This window comes from Drosophila mojavensis, unplaced genomic scaffold (assembly GCF_018153725.1).
Source record: "Drosophila mojavensis isolate 15081-1352.22 unplaced genomic scaffold, ASM1815372v1 contig_36, whole genome shotgun sequence".
In the NCBI taxonomy this organism is placed as follows: domain Eukaryota; kingdom Metazoa; phylum Arthropoda; class Insecta; order Diptera; family Drosophilidae; genus Drosophila; species Drosophila mojavensis.
The window spans coordinates 1411655-1430954 of NW_025318858.1; the positions used below are offsets into that span (position 1 = coordinate 1411655).

General features: G+C 35.8%; 1 protein-coding gene across 1 annotated transcript in view; it reads right to left on the bottom strand.

The window, feature by feature from the left end:
* Nucleotides 1-12067, bottom strand: part of LOC6575696 (protein decapentaplegic) — a 47981-nt gene extending 35914 nt beyond the window's left edge. The window contains exon 1 of the mRNA XM_015164762.3: nt 11190-12067. The gene's annotated coding sequence lies outside the window, so the exon portion shown is untranslated. The remainder of the gene's footprint in view (nt 1-11189) is intronic.
* Nucleotides 12068-19300: the final 7233 nt, after the last annotated feature.

Consider the following 19300-nt stretch of genomic DNA (forward strand, 5'->3'; position numbering starts at 1 on the left):
AAAAAAAAGAAAAAACATATTGCATACATATGCGCGCCTTGCCGGCCGGCAAAAGCTTTCTTATATATATTCTACTTATGTATGTATATATAGCTATATCGATCGATGTATATCTGGTTGGGGAAGCTGCGTGTTTTATGGCCTGAATTTATGTTTGCCGATTAGCATTAACAAGCGCAAATCGCATAGCGCAATTAACATTTCAAAGTACATATTTCAATTATTATAATTTATCCGTGAATTTGGCCATCGATAAGTTTTTAATGGCCAGCCAACTGAGAGAGCCAGCATCCAGCTATAAGGTCATAAACGATTAGCCATATTTCCAATACACTGCCCGACATCACAGTCAAATATTTAATAATTCTTGAGCTAATTTTCGTGTCATTATCAGCTAAAATATATTTATTTTTATTTTTATTTATTTATATGGGATACTTTATTTTTTATTTTTATTTCGAGTGATAAGAGAAAAGAATAAAATTATTTTTTCATCAAAAATATATTTATAGATATGTATGTATATAAATATATTTCCATTTTAGGTTAATTTCCATTCGGATTCAATTTGAGTTTCTTGTGCTGCGTTTTATTTTGTTTGGCTCGAATTTGACTTTTATGACTCAATTAATTTACACCTGAAAGTTGCATGAAAATTCCAAGGTGAACTTTTGGTTCGCCCGATATAGTAGTTCCATTTGGTGGTCATGGCTGGAGCACGCGGCACAGCTGGCAAAAGTTCATTTACCTGGGCGAAAAACCTTCACAATACCATGTAGATGGTTTGTCTATATAATAGCTATAAAAAGTGTTCTATACTTAGTTGGCTTGGCTCTTTCAGATATTATTTCATGTTTTTTGGTTAACCATAGATTTAATTTATGTAATTATATATTCAAGAATTTTTATTTGTTTAATTCTATTATTAATATTGACCTTCAGCTGAATTTTAATAACATATAAATTTAACAGAAAATATAGAGAATTATTATATTTCCAACTTTAAAAATTTCATCTCAAATTAATAATGTTTCGCTTCTAGAATATGCTATAAAATCAGCAGATTTTTGCTATAAATCTTAGAGTTTCTTGCCTTGCGCGTTGCTCAACTTATCAATCCACATATTTATTGCCATATTTTCAAACTACTGTCTATGAGTTCACAATTTTCACCTCTAAGGAAAAGTGCTTGTCATCGTAGTTCATTGAATTGGACTGTTCCGCAGATTTCGTAAATTTAATTAATATTTTCATTTTGAGAATTAGAAAGAAAACGCCGCATATCGTAAAATTCGCCAGCTAGATGTACTCTAAAAGTTTTCCATCAAGATAGTATGGATGGCTTCCTGGAAGGCAAAATTCTCTTGCAATTGGCCATAATACAATATTGTATTTGCCGAATGGATAAACACAAATGATTTTCAGCTGAAATTGTGAGTAGGAATTTTTATTTTCGTTTTCACTGAGCACATACTCTCTTCTTCTACTGCTGCCGCTGCTGCTTCTTCTTCTTCTTGTTCGATTTGTGGAACAAGGTTCTTCTGCACAGAAGTTGGCTGACAGCTTCCTTCGGGCTGATGAACGGCAGCCGCTTTAGCTGATCTTCAAATCGATCGTATTAGTATCTTTATCATGCATGTCACGGCCACAAATTGCAACGATCCATCAAATGAATATCAGTTGGCACGCGAGAGAGACAGAGCGATAGAGCGAGGGGGATGGCAACCAGTTAGCCAGCCAGTCGGGTCTGGGTGGTAACTATATCTGGGCTTACGTATCGTATCGTATCGTATAAGGCTCGCTCGCTCACTCGCTCACTCGTTTGCTCGATCGCTTGATCATTTGTTAGTGGGACGCAAAGGTATTTTATTTATAGCAATGCTAAAATTAACTTTTTGCGGTTCACCAGCAAAATGTGCATTAATATAGAAGCAAATGCAATCGGATTTAACTGGTGCAAGTGCTTATAAATTGTTCACATTTATTTTTTTATAATCCAGTCCATGGGGTAGCTGCGCTCACTCAACTTGTTTACATCCATAAAGATTCCTAAACGACATTCTTCAAAGCTGTAGCTTGAGCGAGTAATATAATAAAAATTCTTTATTCATTTTAAATTTTATTGATTTATGGAAATGTTTAAATTTATTGCATACTGGAATACTCTTCAAAAATTTCGAGTTTTTTTTTTTTTTTTTTTTTTTTGAGTATATATTTAAAAAGCCCAAAGTCTAGCATTTATTTTTAGAAGCATATTAAAATGAATAAAAGATAACTTTTTAATTTCAAAATAAATTCGTATCTAAATCTATATAGATTGCAATAGATATTTCACTTTAATATTGCAAAAATGCATTGCAAACAAATAACATTTAAAATTTGTTTAAAAATTATTAATTAAATTTAAAGCAAACAAAATCGCAGAAGATATTTAAAAATATAGAAAAAAAATATATATAATTAAATTAAATATAAATATTTATATATTCATGCCTATATATTTCTCGACTAAATGCAAATAAAACAAAAAAATCGAAAATAGATTATTTACATAAATTATTATATTAAATATATATTTTTTTCATATTATTATTTATATATTTTTAAAATTTATAAAATAAGTAAAGAAAATTTTTATAGCAATTAAATAGCTCTGTAATGTTATTCAGCTGCAAAATGATGTTATTAACATGTCTCTATAATGTTAACTAACATATAGTATGTGTTGCCATTTTATGACTTTCATATTCTAGCTGCTATTTTCATATAAATGACTTTCCTATTACAGGGTACTTGTCAGTCGACTCCTCCCTCGCATTCGCCCCGCCACACACTTTGATTGATTTCCATGCAAATTTGCTGCCACATTAGTTTTTATTGCATTTTCTGTGGCAAAACGAACTGTTGACTGCAGTTGCAGCCCAACTCGACTGCACTCTACAGCCACTATGAATATTCATATTCGTAGTCAACATTCATATACAGTTTAGCACACGCCGTGAGACAGAGGTGGGGGTAGGGGTTGGGGTAGGAGTTGACTTGGGGTGGACGAAGTTTTCACTTTCAAATTTGCCATTTGATTGACAGTCGTGAGTTTAGCGTTTTGTTTTTGACAGGCGACACATAAATGAAATTTAATTAAATTAGTTAGATTATGCTAAAGGAAGGAGCTTGCGCAGGGTGGGTTAGGGAGACGAGGCGAGAGCTGGTAAGCTCGGGAGCTGGGGAGCTGGGGAGCGGGTAGCTCTACTACTCGTTGCAAGCTAAATAAATAAATAACCAATTTTTAATTGAATTTCTACCTACATTTTTAACCTGTTTGACGGCATTCCGGGGCAATCAACGTCGTTGTTGTTGTTGTTGTGGAGTAGTCGTTGTCGTTGTCGATGCCGCTCGTTGTTGTTGTTGTTGCTGTTGTTGTTGTTATATGCATAGTGGTCGCAGTTGTTTTTGTAAATTGCTGCTGCAAACGGCGCCGCCTCAACAAACCTCGTGCTGCTTTTTCATCTCGCTGGGCAACAAAGAAGACCTTTTGCAGCGACAACGCTGACGTCGACTGCAGCAGCGTCGCCGGCAGCGACGCTGGCATCGGCATCTTATCAGGGGCCAAGTTGCAGTTTCGTCTTCGTCGCCGGCGGGAGACTGCGAGGCTGGCGCTGAACTCAACTGCAGTGATAGCTCTCAGTGGCTGCAGCGTGTGTCACTAACTTAGTCACTCACACACATACACACACACGCACACACACACATGTAGTGGAGTGGAGGCTGTGCGTGGCACTTTCTTGTCTTGATAAGCGATTTGCATCAACGAAAATGGAACGTTTTAGAGCTTTGCTCTCCTCTCGATGAGTGAATGCACCAAAGGATGTTGACTTGTCACGCACACTCACACTCGCACTCGCACTCACACTCATTTTATATATGCGTGAGTGAGTAAGACAGAGAGAGAGAGAGAGAGAGAGAGAGCGAGCCAGAGATGGAGAGGGGCTGGTAATTATGATAATTACAATAATGAAATTCATGCTGCAGCTTCTATACTGAAACTCTTTCAGCATATTCCAGTTTCAATAAAATATATTATTTTAATTTTAGTTTTATAGCAAAAACATGATATTTGATTTTTTTTTTATTTGTGTTCGCATTGAAAATAAATATGACTGGCATTTTCTCATTTTCGAAAACCTAGTTTCAACTCTTTAAATCCAACCGAAAGTGGTTCGAACTGGCGTATCTAACTAACTGTGAGGGTTACGCTTTATAAACTGTAACGCTGTCACTTACAATAACAACAACAACAACCAGCATCTATACAATAACAACTCAAGCTGCTTGTAAACGTGTTTTCAAAGTCGATTTCTTGTAATCCAATATATGAAGCAAATGAAGAGCTCGTTTTTCTTTCTATTTATTTATTTTTGATTTTTTTTTTTTTTTTTTTTTTTTTTAGTTTTTGTGCTAATTGTCTAAGGCATGTTATTGATTATTTATCGAGAGATGTTAAAAAATTGTAATAGAATGAAACTGAAAAGCTGTCTAGCAGCGCAGCTGAAGAAATTAACATAGATTTGTGCTATAAATATGTTAATATATTTTTAATATGAACAAATTTTTTAAAATTGGTTTTAAACACTTTTTCGTTTTTTACTAATTTATTTTAATGTATTTCCTTTTAGTTCATAAATATTATTTATTTTTAAGTATTTTTTTTTATAGCTTTCTTAAATAAATTTTATGTATATTTAAAAAATAAAATGAAAGCTTTAAAATTTTTTTAAAAGGTCAATTTTTAAATTAGTGATATGTATAATTTTTAATAAATACATAAATATTAAAAACTTTTATAATCAACATAAAACATATTTAATAATTTAAAAAAAATATGTATATATGTAAATATTTTAGCAACCACTAAAAATAGAAATAATACTAAATAAAAAATATTTAAAAATTAAATTAAAATTAAATTAAAATTAATTAAATTAATTAATTAATAATAATTTAAATTATTGTTAAATATGTTCATGAACTGAACTCCATTAAACATAAGCTCACATAAAAATGAAAAAAAAAAAAAAAATATATATATATATATATATATATATATATATATATATATATATATATATATATATATATATATATATATATAATTGTTCGCGAGACACAACACATTCTTCAATTTAAGCTAAGTATATATATATATATATATATATATATATATATATATACTTAGCTTAAATTGAAGAATGTGTTGTGTCTCGCGAACAATTATATAATAACAACGATAAAAGCTGTTAAGTGTTTTTGTTCACATTTAATGGCTTTAATGATGTGCTCACATATTTTGTCACTGCGGCTGAATGAACTCAGCTCAAGGTGACAAATTATTTGGCAGTCAATTAAAAGTAAATAAAAAAGAATATAATATATACATATAAGAATATCAGCTGTCAAGCAAACTAGTTCTTTTCATTTGATCTACAATAAATTCTTGAACGTATACGCTGCGTATGCTTAATATGAACTTGATATAGTTTTGGGTCAGTTGGGCGTTGCGTTCGCTTGCGCCATTTCTCCGCGCCATGGCGATCACATTGATATGCAGATAGACTGGTGTACGTCTGCATCTATTATAGATACAAATATGATTTATCATGTCTGACACTTGGGCCAAACCACTTGTCAAATGTAGCCGGGGCAATGGGAACAACAACAACAACAACAACATCGATAGCGACTACATGCTGTGATTTTAGATAAATTCATAACTCAAACTCAACTTGTCTTGCCTTCAAAGTTCAAATCACTTGGCACACACGCATATATGCATACATATATGTATATGTTTTTATGTATATGCATATGTGTGTATATTGTATATTTCTTATTAATTATTTATTTATGCATTATTTTTTGCGCGCGTTCATTTCGATAAGCTTCAAATGGAGACACAATTTACATTTACTGTTATACCGCATATATATATACACACAGTCTACGCTGAAAGTCTACGTATACGCTATGCTATGGCAGCGAGAACAACTATCAAAATCAGCTGTTGACTGCGATTTCGTATAACGAACTTGAAATTCGCTTTATGAAAAACCGCAGCAAAATGATAAAAGCTCAACTCTCGCTCGCTCTCTTAGTCTCTCTCTCTCGCTCTTTCGCTCTTTGGCTGACTCTCTGAATAGTTAGAAGCAGGCGGCACTTAATCAGCACAGCCTCCACAGTGGACCCTCAAAGTTTCCAATGCCCCGTCTGCTCTGTCCAGCTGCTCCTCTGCCCCCTGCACCTCAGTTGCCACAGTTACATTTCTTTCTTCGTGGCTGAATTTAGTTCAGCGTAGTTTGTACTACTTACATATATATACTATATCTATATATAATGTATATAAGTACGATAATCGACAGGCGACAGGAAAACGAACGCGAGCGCGAGTGAAACACTCGAAGGCCATTCGCTTGCTACAGCCACATTGGCTTGAGGTTGAGGTTTGGAATCTGAGCTGCTATTAGCTAACTAGAAGATGATGATGATGACGATTATGATGATGTAGAAGAAGAACATTGGCACCGTTAGTGCAGCCACAATTTTAGATAGTAACTGTAACTGTGTGATTAGCGTGTATTATATGACCTGGTAACTAGAAAATCGATAATCTACAGAAGGGAGCGGAAAATTACGGAAGTTGGATTTAAGCTATATGAGAGCTTAGAGTAAATAGATATGTATATGTAAAGGTATTTTGTTATGACTATAAAATCTTATCAATTAAAAATCGATTAAGCTAGGAATGAGTTCTTAGATATCAAATTATGAGAGAGAGTATATCGAATTTAAGGATCTACTTTATATAATGATAAAATGCTAACTTGACTGCTGGTAATGCTGGTAAGTTGTCAAAAATCTTGTAGAACCTCCAGTGGGACAGACTGTCGAAAAAGTTCTTTGACGGCATTTGTATAATCTAAGATCTAATAACACAGAGATCATTGCACTCAATCATAGATATCTAGAAACTTCTTTAAAAAAATTTTTAAAAAGAACTAATCAATTATCGAGTTGCTCAATCCCACATTCCGAGTCTCAGTTTAAATACAAGTATGATAGTTATTTTAAGAAGACGACTCTTAATTTCTATGAAAACATAGTTACATAGTTACATACAAACAATTGCTATCTGAGTTGTTATATATGACATGAATAACAAAGGCGACTTATATGGGAAATTCTCTAATAATAAATCCGAGTAACTGAGAAATGGAAAATCCATTATACTATTTATACATATGCGTATATTCTCTATAATAAACTAGATATCGACTTGTTCACAAATTCAACTTTGAAAGTTTTGATGCTAAAAGATCACGCTTTTGAGGAACTAAATGTCTTAGAGGCAAACGACCTTCACTCAGTCGAAATTCTATTCGATTCTTATATCTAAGTTTAGGTTTATCGTGTGTGTAAATTTTGCATTAATTAGCAGAGCTATTTACTTATATGCAGAAGGTCGTTGAAATACAGCAGATATGACTTGACTTGTCGAGCCGAGTGAATCAGCAAGTGAATCACTTGTCAGAGAAACGTTTCACAGCACTTCAAGAGTTTCACAACACTTTTCGCACTAGTCCCTATCAATTGTGACCCAATTGTGGGGCAGCGTTGCCACTTGTATTTATAGTCGCAATTGGTCCACTTTGGTCTATGATTCTGAGATATACATATGTATGTGTGCGTTAAAACTGAAGAGTTTTTCGATACTTTTGAAGGGAATTATCACAATTTGGTTTATGAATCGATGAGATAAATGTATTTTATATATGAATAGTTAAAATGAAATAATACAGTGCTGTCCCCTTGTGCATACATATGCAAACATATATAGAAAATAATAATTGCTTGAGCGTAGCCACCTTATATCTTAAACGATTTTCTGTAGTCCTTTAAGAAATGATTTTGTGGAATATTTTTCCATATACGACTTTTTGAATAATTATATGGATCATAATATGATATATTAAATATTATATATATATTATATTTATCATGTAATTTAATTTAGTTAAATCGCTCTCAAAGAATTTCTATCAAAGATAAACAAAAAGCTGCTGTAGCGTTGCCACCTTATGCACTGCTCCACAGTTTCCAGCCGAACTCGACCATTTTCTCAGCACTTTCAACCGGAACTAGTGCCAGTTCACTTGTGTGACACATACATACATACATACAATTTATATATAGATGTGAAGCAATAAATGAAATCGCACTGGCAACACCCGCGCCTGCACAGCCCTAAGCCAGGCGAGGCTTGCTCAATTCAAGTACATGCGGCATGCAACTTGCAAAAATATTATTTTATTTTTTTGCATTGCATGGAAACGTGATAGCAAAAGTTGTTGTTGTTGTTGTTGTTGCTGATGTTGCTGTTGTTGGTGTTGGTGCAGGCCAGTTTCGGCTTGGTTGGCTGCAGTAGCCGCATCTGCTTGTGGAATTTATTTTATCGTTAAGAAAATGTGTGTAAAAATAAGTGAAACTATTGGAAGCTGTTGCCGCTGTGCGCCTGTCTCTCTAGCTAGTCACAGGTGTGCAGGTGTGTGCAGGTGTGTGTGTGTGTGTGTGCAGTGTGACCAGTTTGCGTGTGGGGCAGCTAATGCCTCCACTTTTGATAAAATGTTGGACTGGCCTAAGCCAGTTGCTGCTGCTGCTGCTGCTGCTGCTGCTGCTGCTGCTGATGACCAGTAGCCACTTACAGCTGCAGCAAATTATTGCCGCATTGCTGGCTTGTTGTTATCAGAGGCAGCAGCAGCAACAGTGGAGCAGCTCGCAGTAGCCGCACCACATCGCATCGCATAGCATCGCATCGCATCGCCTTGTGATTTGCCTGAGCCACATCAACAATTCGAGCCACAATTCAGAGCGAGAAACCCGCTTCACAATTTTGTTGTTGTTGTTTTTTTTTTTAAGTTTTCGTCGCTGTTGTTGTTGTTGTTGTATTTGTCGAATTTCAGAAAGTGGAAGACCTTCGTTGTTGCCGCTTGCCACTTGTTGTTGCTGCTTAGTTTGTTATCAGGTTTGCGGAGTTTCCTACCTCCCAGCACCTCACGCCGCCGCCGCCTCCTCCTCCACCTCCTCCTCCTCCTGCTTCTCCTTCTCCTTCCTCTTCTACGCGTCAGCTTCATTTGTGGCTATCAATTTCACACCTAAGCCAACAAGTTTCTAAAAATGTGTGCGTATTTTTTTCTCTCTCTCTCTCTCTATCTCTGTTGGTCAAACAATCAAAGCCAGCAAACATTTTCTCTCTCTCTCTCGCTCTCGTTCTGTCTGTGCGTCTCTGTCCGTCTCTCTTTATGCATAATGACAGTTATAAATGGAAGAGCACTTAATAAATGTCAAAGGCGTACAGCGATTAGCATCGCAAATATCGGGGTAATACGATAGGGCCATCGATTCAGTGAGTCGACAAAATGTGGAGCATGGCCCATGGCCCGATGTCGGAGCTGAGCTGAGCTGAGCGGAGCGGAGCGGGGCTGGCAGGGCTGGCTGGGCTAACTGGCTTATGCAATGCTAATCGAGAGACAGTTGGGGCTTTGATCTCTCCCTCTCCGTCTCTCTCCTCCTCTCTCTCTCTCGAGGCGTTGGCAAATCCATAAATAAACCGATTTACAATAAACCAATAAACACACACGCCCAAACGCCAGCCAGTCACATGCAATTATTCAATTAACCAAATGGCGTCATAAATTATCGCGTCTATCGACCACTGTACGACACCGTCTGACACTATCTGGCTAGGGCCGATCGTTACCTACGTGCCCAGTCCCCCAGTGTAAGAGCTCTACATAGACCCAGCCCAGTTAGCAATCGCAGTCTCAACTAACAATTGGCCAATTGACAATAGAGGAATGTCGCACTTTATGAATATGCACCACAAAGCGATAAAGTAATAAATAAAATCCCTTTTAACGGAATTCCAAAAACAATTAAGCAACATACTCAATTCAAGTTTCTGCTAAAAGCAATTCTGAGAGCTGCTCATTCTTAACTGATTCTGATTTCGTATTTAATTTATATATACAAATCCAAGTTGAAAATTTATGATATTTCGGAACATCAATCAAAGCCCGGAACTTGAAATACCAATTCGAAATTATAATAAAAATTTATTTAAAAAAACTTTGCAATATTTGTATTTAAATATTACAAATTAATTCTGGACACATTTCGTATATCTGTTTCTATCTCTCTCTCTCTCTCCCTCTCACTCTCTCTCTTAAGGAAAACGAACTTATACGAATGGTAATGAATTAATTAAAAATGCGGAGAAATAGAGTTTTATCCTTCATATAGTGAAGAAAAGATAGTTTTTGGATTTGTAAAAGGAATTTAGAATTTAATATTTAAAAAAAATATATATATTTAAAAAAAATTAAATATGTCAAACTAAAAGTTATTATTATTATTATTTTTTTTTTTTATTTTTTTAATTTTGTTTTATAAATATTGAAAAAAATATTTTAGTATCTTGCTTGCAAAATATACATAATATTTAATATAGAAAAGACAACCAACTAGATTTTCAAATAATTGCAGATTCAAACAAGCTAAAAACTATGATGATGCTCAGCCTTGAATCTGACTTAAGTATAGAAATCCTAAGAACTAAAATAAATAAATCAAACATATGCAGTATAATACAGTATATAATATGCAGTATTTTATATGAATATATATAATACGATTATATATATTTACATATATAGTTATTGTAGAAAGTAACAGAAAACCAGTTCTAGGCACTGACAATAAATCTTAGTAAATCGGAACAAATGTTAAACACTTTTCCTACAGACCTTTGCACTGTGGGTAAGAAGTCCGATTTTTTGACATAAATCAAAGCTTTGATCAAATTCTTAGCTCATTTCGAATGCTCTACGCTGAGCTGATGCTCCGTAAAAGATTAAAACGTTTGCTAAACATTGCAACAGCTGTTTCTTTGTTCACGAAATGAAAAGTCAGGGGTTTCGCCTAACGTAAGATGGATATGCAAATTAGATACGCAGCCACCATGTCGTATGCGCATTATACAGATATACAAGCAGCTTGGCAATATAATACAAATATATGATATAAATATACTGCACGATAATAATATATAATACACAGCTATATAGAGAGTGCGATCTTACCTGGTGCACCTGCTGCACGTCTTAGAAACGCTTCAAAATCCACAAATCCTTTGGCTGCAAGTGCAACAACAACCAATTCTGGCAATTCACGAACGTTGCATACATTATATTCGGCTGGACACACATGCGCATACAATGCTGTTATCGATAACTGCTCCGAAACTGCTGCAGATATATGCTATACATGCATACATATACATATATCTGCTATCAATGCATGCTTAATATTTCTACAACACTTGCACTTCACATGTTGCCTGCACAGTGGGCTTTTTGGCTCAAATGGCTAATGGCAGAAGGCTGCACACACACACACACACAAACACACATTAATACACACACGCGCAGGGTAATCGATTGCGTTATCGTTATCGGTATCGGCATTGAGCGACGCTCACAATCGCGGAACTAACGCGACGCGGCGACGAGGCGAGGCGAGGAGGCGCGGGCTGGTGGGGCGTGGTCGGGGTCGAGGGAGCTTTCGAGTCTTGGAAGTTGTTTACAGTTCTTGAGCTCAGCTGCTATCTACAATAGCTGCTGCTGCTGCTTCTGGGACTGTGACTGCTGCTGCTGCTGTTGTTGTTGTTGTTGTTGTTGTTGTTGTTGTTGTTGTTGTTGCTGCACAGCTTTAACTTTATTTACAGCAAGCGAAATATTACAGCCAAAAAAAAAAAGAGCTATAAATTTATATACACACACATCTATCTATGTACACATGTGTGTGTGTGTATATATATAGACGTTGGCCAGATATGCAGATTTATGTGCTGGGTCTGCCTTAACGAGTTAGATCAAGTTATGACAAGCTGCCGCCGCAGCTTGTTGTAAATTGTAAATTTTTTTTTATGTTTTTATATATACATATGCATATATACACACACATATATATATATATAAATATATATATATTATTTTTTGATCGAGCTTTCGAGTTGGCGACAACGACGAATCTTTCGGTTCCGTACAACGAGCGCTGAGCGCAAAAAACTGAATGAGCGTCCAAAGCGGCCGGGCAAGGCAAACAGGCGGCACAGAGCCGCAGAGTCACAGAGACAGCAGCAGCAGCAGCAGCAGCAGCAGCGGCGGCAGCAGCAGCAGCAGCTGTGTCGAGCTAGTTAGTTACTTAGTTTGAGCGCGTAGTAGTGAGAGTCGATCGACACACACAAATACACACACACACACACATACAACTTGTTTAAATCGCTCAAGCTCAAGCGCCATTTAAGTTGAGTAATTAAAACCAAGCAGCGATTTGCATGTGTGTGCGGCTCTGTCTCTACTATGTAGCTGTGTGTCTGTGCGTGTGCCTGTGTCTGTGTCTGTGGCTGTGCCTGTGCCTGTGCGATTAATTATTAATAAAGCCCAAAAAGCAACAACAACAATAAACAAACAAACAAGTCCGACTGTCCAGCTATACGACAATTACAAATATTCAACTCTCTCAGCATGGCTGAGCTCAGCTGCGCGACTTTCTTTGCCAGAGCTCTCTGCTTGACTTCTCCCTCTGCTTCTTCTTCTTCTTGCTGTTGCTAGCTGTTGCCGCTGTTGTTGTTGTTGTTGATTTGGTTACCGAAATCGGCATCTCAACTGGTCTGAGTCTCCGCATTCATGGCGCAGTGCAGCAAATGTAAATCTAAATTGATTGCAAAATGCTTAAGACCGAGCGTATTCATTATACGCCATGTGAATTGAAGCGAACAGCGTTGCCAGACTGTTTTTGTATACAATGTGACAATTTTAAGCGTTTTCTGAAATGCGAAGGGAAGCTTGTCAGAAAATTTAAAAATGGAAGAGTTAAATTAAATATATATAAATATATAAAAAATCGGGGTATAAAAATACAAATAATAAATAAGAAACATTCATAAAAATAAAATAACAATTCTAAGAAAGAGTAGATATAAAATGTTCTTAAATTGTTATACATATATCCATATTCTGAAAATGATTATTAATTCTTTATCTATTATTAATATTTTTATTTATTTCTGTCTTTAATATTCTAAAAATTCAATTGATTTAAAATGTGATAAATATTTATGTTTGTATGAATAATATTTATTAATGTTAAATAATTTAATAATAATAATAAAAATAATAATTTAATAATTTAAATATAATTTAATATTTTATATATAGAAAAATAAGTCTAAAAACATTTATTATGAATACGTAAATATTTAATTTTAATGACAAATTTATCCATAATAATATAATAATTTTAATAAATAATATTTTTAGCAAATTTTATAATTTTTTTGATTAATTTATTTTAATTTTATTTAATTTTTAATTTATATTATTTAATTTTATTTGTATTTTTATTTGTTATTATTTAAAGCTAATGTGAATAATTTATTTTTAAATGTTTGCCTAATTAAATAACTTTAGTTATATATTTCCCATGTGTTTTTTAGCTCATATTATTGACATAAAATAAATCAAATATATTCTTTTTTAGACTTTTGATAATATATATTCGACATAAATTTATTATATGCGATTTCCACTCAAGCATTATCCATACGCCCTGTTGACAATCAAACGCTGTTGGCCATCTGGCAACACTGTTGGCCAAAATAGTTGTTGTTGCTGTTGCTGCTGTTGCTGCAGCCGTTGCTGTTGGCAGCATAATTAAAATATTGCACTTGTTACTTCTGCCAGCGCCAGTGCTGCGTGTTGCGCTTGTCGTTGCTGTCGTTGCTGCTGTAGCTGCAGCTGTTGCTGTTGTTGTTGTTGTTGCTGCTGCATGATGCTGTAGTCTTGCCATGCTCTTTGCGATGCATTGTTTTTGTAGTTTTTGTTTTAGCCACAGCACAAAAACATCCAAACTGAACGCTGTGTCTTGTATTAAAACTTGTTCATTGGAATTTTCTAATAAATCAATAAACGCGGACAACACATTGTGTTGTTGCTGTTGCTGCTGTTTCACTGCACAGAGGGGGGAGGCAGCGGTGGTGCGAAGATGCTCTCAAAAGGGGCGGCAGGTGTGCTCAGGCTGTGGCACACAGCTGCCAGCCAGTGCAGAGACTCTGCTTAAAGCCAACTTTGAGATTATGGCAAAGTTTTTCCGTTGACAGCAGCAACGTAATTGCAGCTGCAACAGCAACAGCAGCAGCAACAACAGCAGCAACAACAAGTAGTTGCAACACTTTCACGCATTGCATTTCCGGACAGCCAATGCTTCCGAGGAAGTAATATTGCAAGCCGGCCGACCAACTAGAGCTTACTGCCTATAATTATGCAATTTATATATATATATATTTAGACAGATTTATGTATATGTATATATTTACATATGTCTGGCAAATGAAGGCAAAAACGATTTTGAATTTTGTTCGCTTTTTCTATATACATATTTTCTATATATACATGTATTTATTATTTTTTTTTTTTTTAATTAATTTTTTATGAGCTGCTTTGCCTTCCAACGCGCAGAGACAAACAAACAAAGCGGAAAAACAACTTTTTGCTTTAATTAAATTATTATGCTGGCATTATAAGTTTTTATGCCTGGCTTATAACCTGTGCGTTTTCATAATCAGCAGCAAGACTTCTTCTTCTTTTCGGCTATTTTTTTTTTTTTTTTTAATTTTTGAGTGTGTTAACCAATTTGATAAACAGCAAAAGACGAACTAAAACAAAAAAAGATCAAATGTTGCTGGCAGCAATGTTGCCGGCAACAATGTTGCTAGCGCTAGGCATGCAAATGGGCCAAATCGAAAGCCGCTTCGTTCGTCACATTTTTTCGCATTGCTGCTGCTGCTGCCGTAGATTTTTTTAATGTAAATAAAATGGAAATTCCTTGGCAAAGAGCAGATTGCAAACAAAATGCAGGCAGGCGCGCAAAAAAGCTGTAGAACAGCTCGGCTAGGCACTTGTTAAGATGACTGCCTTGTTAAACGAGCCTGCAACACCCCAACAACAGCAGCAACAACAGCAACAGCAACAGCAACAACAACAACCACAACAACCACAATAAACAATGTTGCAATGCTTAATTATTTCAGCGGCAAGGAATTCCTCGACGCAAACTTGAACTGCTTCTGCTGCCGCTTGCTGCTGCTGCTGCTGCACTTAAGTGCGGGTATTGCGGCCAAGCGTGCAGCAGGCAAACGCGATTGTTGCCAACACTTGAGGTCGTCTGCTAGGCACACACACACACACACGCACACAGAGACTATGTCTGAGTTGCTGCCACAGCTTCAGTCACATTGGTCAACGGCACCGACGCGTCTATGGCCATGTTGCCAGTTGTGGTTGCATCTTCTTCTCAGAGCTGCTGCTGCGGCTGCGGCTGCTGCTGCTGTTGTGGCGCACCTATTTGTAATGCATTAATAGCCAAGAGGCAACAACAGCAGCAGCAATTGCAGCTCAGCTCAAGCCAACAGATTGACATTAAGCTGCCTTCTGGCTCCGACTGCGGCTCTGTCTCTGGCCATGAAGCAGATGCTTTTGATAAATGGCAGACTGCACATTAACACTGCCACAGCTGTGCCACGCTAATAATCCATAAATCGTTAATTGGTGCGTTGCCAAATGGCGCTAGATGAAATGCATATGATTTACTCCTCATTCCCATTCCATTCCCATTCTTCTTCCATTTCCATTTGCTCTTCGCTTACTATCTGAAGCTCTTGAAGCTCAGCTGCGCTAATCAGCGCAAGAGGCTCTTTAATTGATTACAAATGGAGGAGAAAGGCAAGTATGATTTCTAAAAATTAATTTCAATTACATTTCATGGTTATTCATCTGCTCAAACTTTATTGCATAACTTGAAGTGCCTCTGTGCGTTAATTAAAGGTCGTAAAAAATTCTGCTTTACTGCATTAAATATTTCTTTTAAATGAATTGAAATATGCACACAAGGGTAGTCTTCAAAATTTATAAACTAATAAGAAATATATTACGTAAAATAAATTGGCTTTAGCTATTTAAAAAAATAAGTAAATAAATTTAAAAAACGAAATACAAAAATACAAATAAAAAAAACTATATATTAATTAAAATAACTCATTTCAGTTATGATAAATATTATATTTAAATAAAAAATAAATAAAAAAAAAACGATATACATATATACCACATATTAATTTGAATAAATTATTATAAATTTATGAAAATTAAAAAAAAAAAAATTACATTTTGTGCTCTACTCACCCTGTAAGTCCGAAAATCATTGCATTTACTTTTTGGTTAAATAAAATTAAGTTTTCTTAAAACTCTTTTTCTGAGATAAAATTTTATTATTGATTTTTTTTAATTAAAATACTTTTAGCTTAGCTATTTTCACTATTTAAAATATTAAATAAATAATAAAAATTCAGTTTGAGCTTTTCCACATACCGAAACGAGGAATTCTTTTAAGGCCTGGCTCCTGTGTATAGGAAATGGGAGTCCGTGTAAGGCCGCTCAACGCTCTTTAGCATATTGCATGTTTAAACTTGATTAAGCACAGATTTCTCACTTCTGATATGCCCCAGCTCCTGCCCACTGTGAGTCTGTCACATCGATTTGGTCGGAGTTTTCAGTGGAATTGGGTAGCAGTTCAGTGCACTTGATGCGATGGGGGTTTCTTTTCTTTTTTTTTTTTTTTTTTGGTTTCGTATATTTCCCAAATATGGAAACAGGGGCTGCCAACCCCCGACAGATGCTTCAAATTAAGACATTCCATTGGCACATCATGGAACGGGCATGAATCATGGCCAAGCCAGAGCAATAATTGTATGCAAATTGCAGAGAAAAGACATGTGACAAAAAAAAAAAAAAAAAAAAAAAAAACATTAATTGAACTTGCGAGTGAGAATGCGAGTGCGAGTGCGATGCGATGCGATTGCTTAGGCAATGTGCTCATAGATACGAATATGATTCCATTTGGCACTCGGCATGAACTTTGCCATTGTCTAGACAAATTAAGCACAGCCTCACAAATTGTGGGGATGCGCAGCGAGCGCAATTTACACAGAATTTTATGTCTCAAGCTGCTGGCCCGGCCACGTGGCGTATGCGCAATGTGTGTGTACGCAATATGGGGTAAGTGTGTGTGTGTGTGTGTGTGGCGTCGTCAGCTTGTCTGGGCACAGCTGCTGTCCAAATGGATGTGATGTCATAAGTCAACAACTCAGCTGCCCCAAAAGTCTATTTGATATATGTATAAATACAAGAGTGTATATGCGTGTGCGTGTGCGTGTGTGTGTGTGCATACAAAGATCTGATCTGATCGGATCGGATCGTTAATTAAAATTGCCAGCGTATGCGAGTACCAAGTCCGAGTACTTCATTAGCCACGCAGTTGCCACGCGCAGCTCTCCAATGCTTAATTAATAAATCAACGCGACACTTGCACTCAACGGCAACAGCAACAACAACAACAACAACAACAATCACTTCAACATGATCTTCATAGTCATCACGATCATCACGATCATCGTCATCATCATCATCGAAGCAGATGTTCAACTCGCTCTGAGATTGTTGCCAACAAGGCAGACAAATTGACGCGACATTCCACAGCAGCTGCTGTCAAAGTTTGCCTTCGCCTCGACGCGAGGGTTGACAGACCAAGCCCCACTTCCGACCCCCTAACCCCACCACTCAGCTCTTTTAGTGTTAAATATAGCAGCTGAGCACAGCTAGGACGGAAACGGAAACGTTTCTAATCGCAGCTCATAGATCTGCGCGTGGGCTCCGGCCCTAAGCTGCGGGCAGGCGTTTAATTTCATTAATTCTCGCTCGCTCATTTAAAACAGATTAGCTTCAATTCAGCTTCTTTCGAAGCAATGCCTTAATGAGCATTAATATAAAGATAATTATCAAGAAAATTCAAGAGAAGAAAAACTATTGCCAATTGATATTTACATTATTTAACTTTAAATTTGTTCGATAAATAATTCAAAAATATAATAAATAAATATTCGATGCTCTTTTAATGCAAAAATAAAATATTTAAAAATATATAAATAGGTAAAATAATAAATAAATAGGTTAAGATATATAAATAGGCTATGAATTGAAACTTAAATAAAATAATTTAAAGCATACAATAATTAATATAAACAAGTAAGAAAGCTCTAGTCGAGACTGCTCGACTACGAGATCCCCTGAACCCTTGGAGCAATAGATATTTCAATACTTTTTCGCGACTTTCAGCTTACACAAAAAACACGCACACACACACACCCACACGCACGTACGCACACACAGGTATACATACACACACACGCATACAGACACAAACGCATACACACACACACATACACACACACATACACACACACATACACATACAAGCAACCACGCATAAACACGCATGGGCTGCAGTGTGCGCTTACTATGAGAACTTAATTGTTTAATAACTTTTTTATGGACGTACGATCTTCATGAAACTTTTAGATTATGATTATAACATGAATATGCATGTAATTGCCAAAGCACAAGTCTCTAGTATTTGAAATACGCTTTTTACAAAAGTGAGGGTGAGGGGGTGAATTTAGAGGTGGGGGGTAAATTTTAACAAAAACCGAAATTGTATAAATTGCATATAAGCATACATTAAAAATTTGGAGACTCTAGCAATAAAGGTGTAGAAGATATAATTTTATAACTGGGTTTCGATAAGGGTTTTTATCGATAAAAAAAAGATTGGGATGAGTTATCGATTTTTAATGATAAACTTGATATGCGCGCTGTAATTACGGACATTTAAAAAAAAATTTGAAGTCTCTAGCTCTTATATCTTCTGAAATCGACGCGTTCATACATACGGACAGACGGACAGACGGACAGACGGACGGACGGACAGACGGACAGACAGACGGACAGGGCCAAATCAACTCAGCTCGTCACCCTGATCAAGAATATATATACTTTGTGGGGTCTGCCACGCCTCCTTCTCCCTGTTACATACATTTCAACAAAACCATTATACCCTGATTTCCCATTGAAAATGGGTTCAGGGTATAAAAATTAATTTAATTATATTTATTTAACTATATTTAATAATTACTCACTCTTCAATGCACTCTCGAAAAATCATCTTTAGTCTTATATTACAAAAAAATATATAGATATAATTTTTATTTTTAGCTCTATTCTAAGCTATATCAGCATCA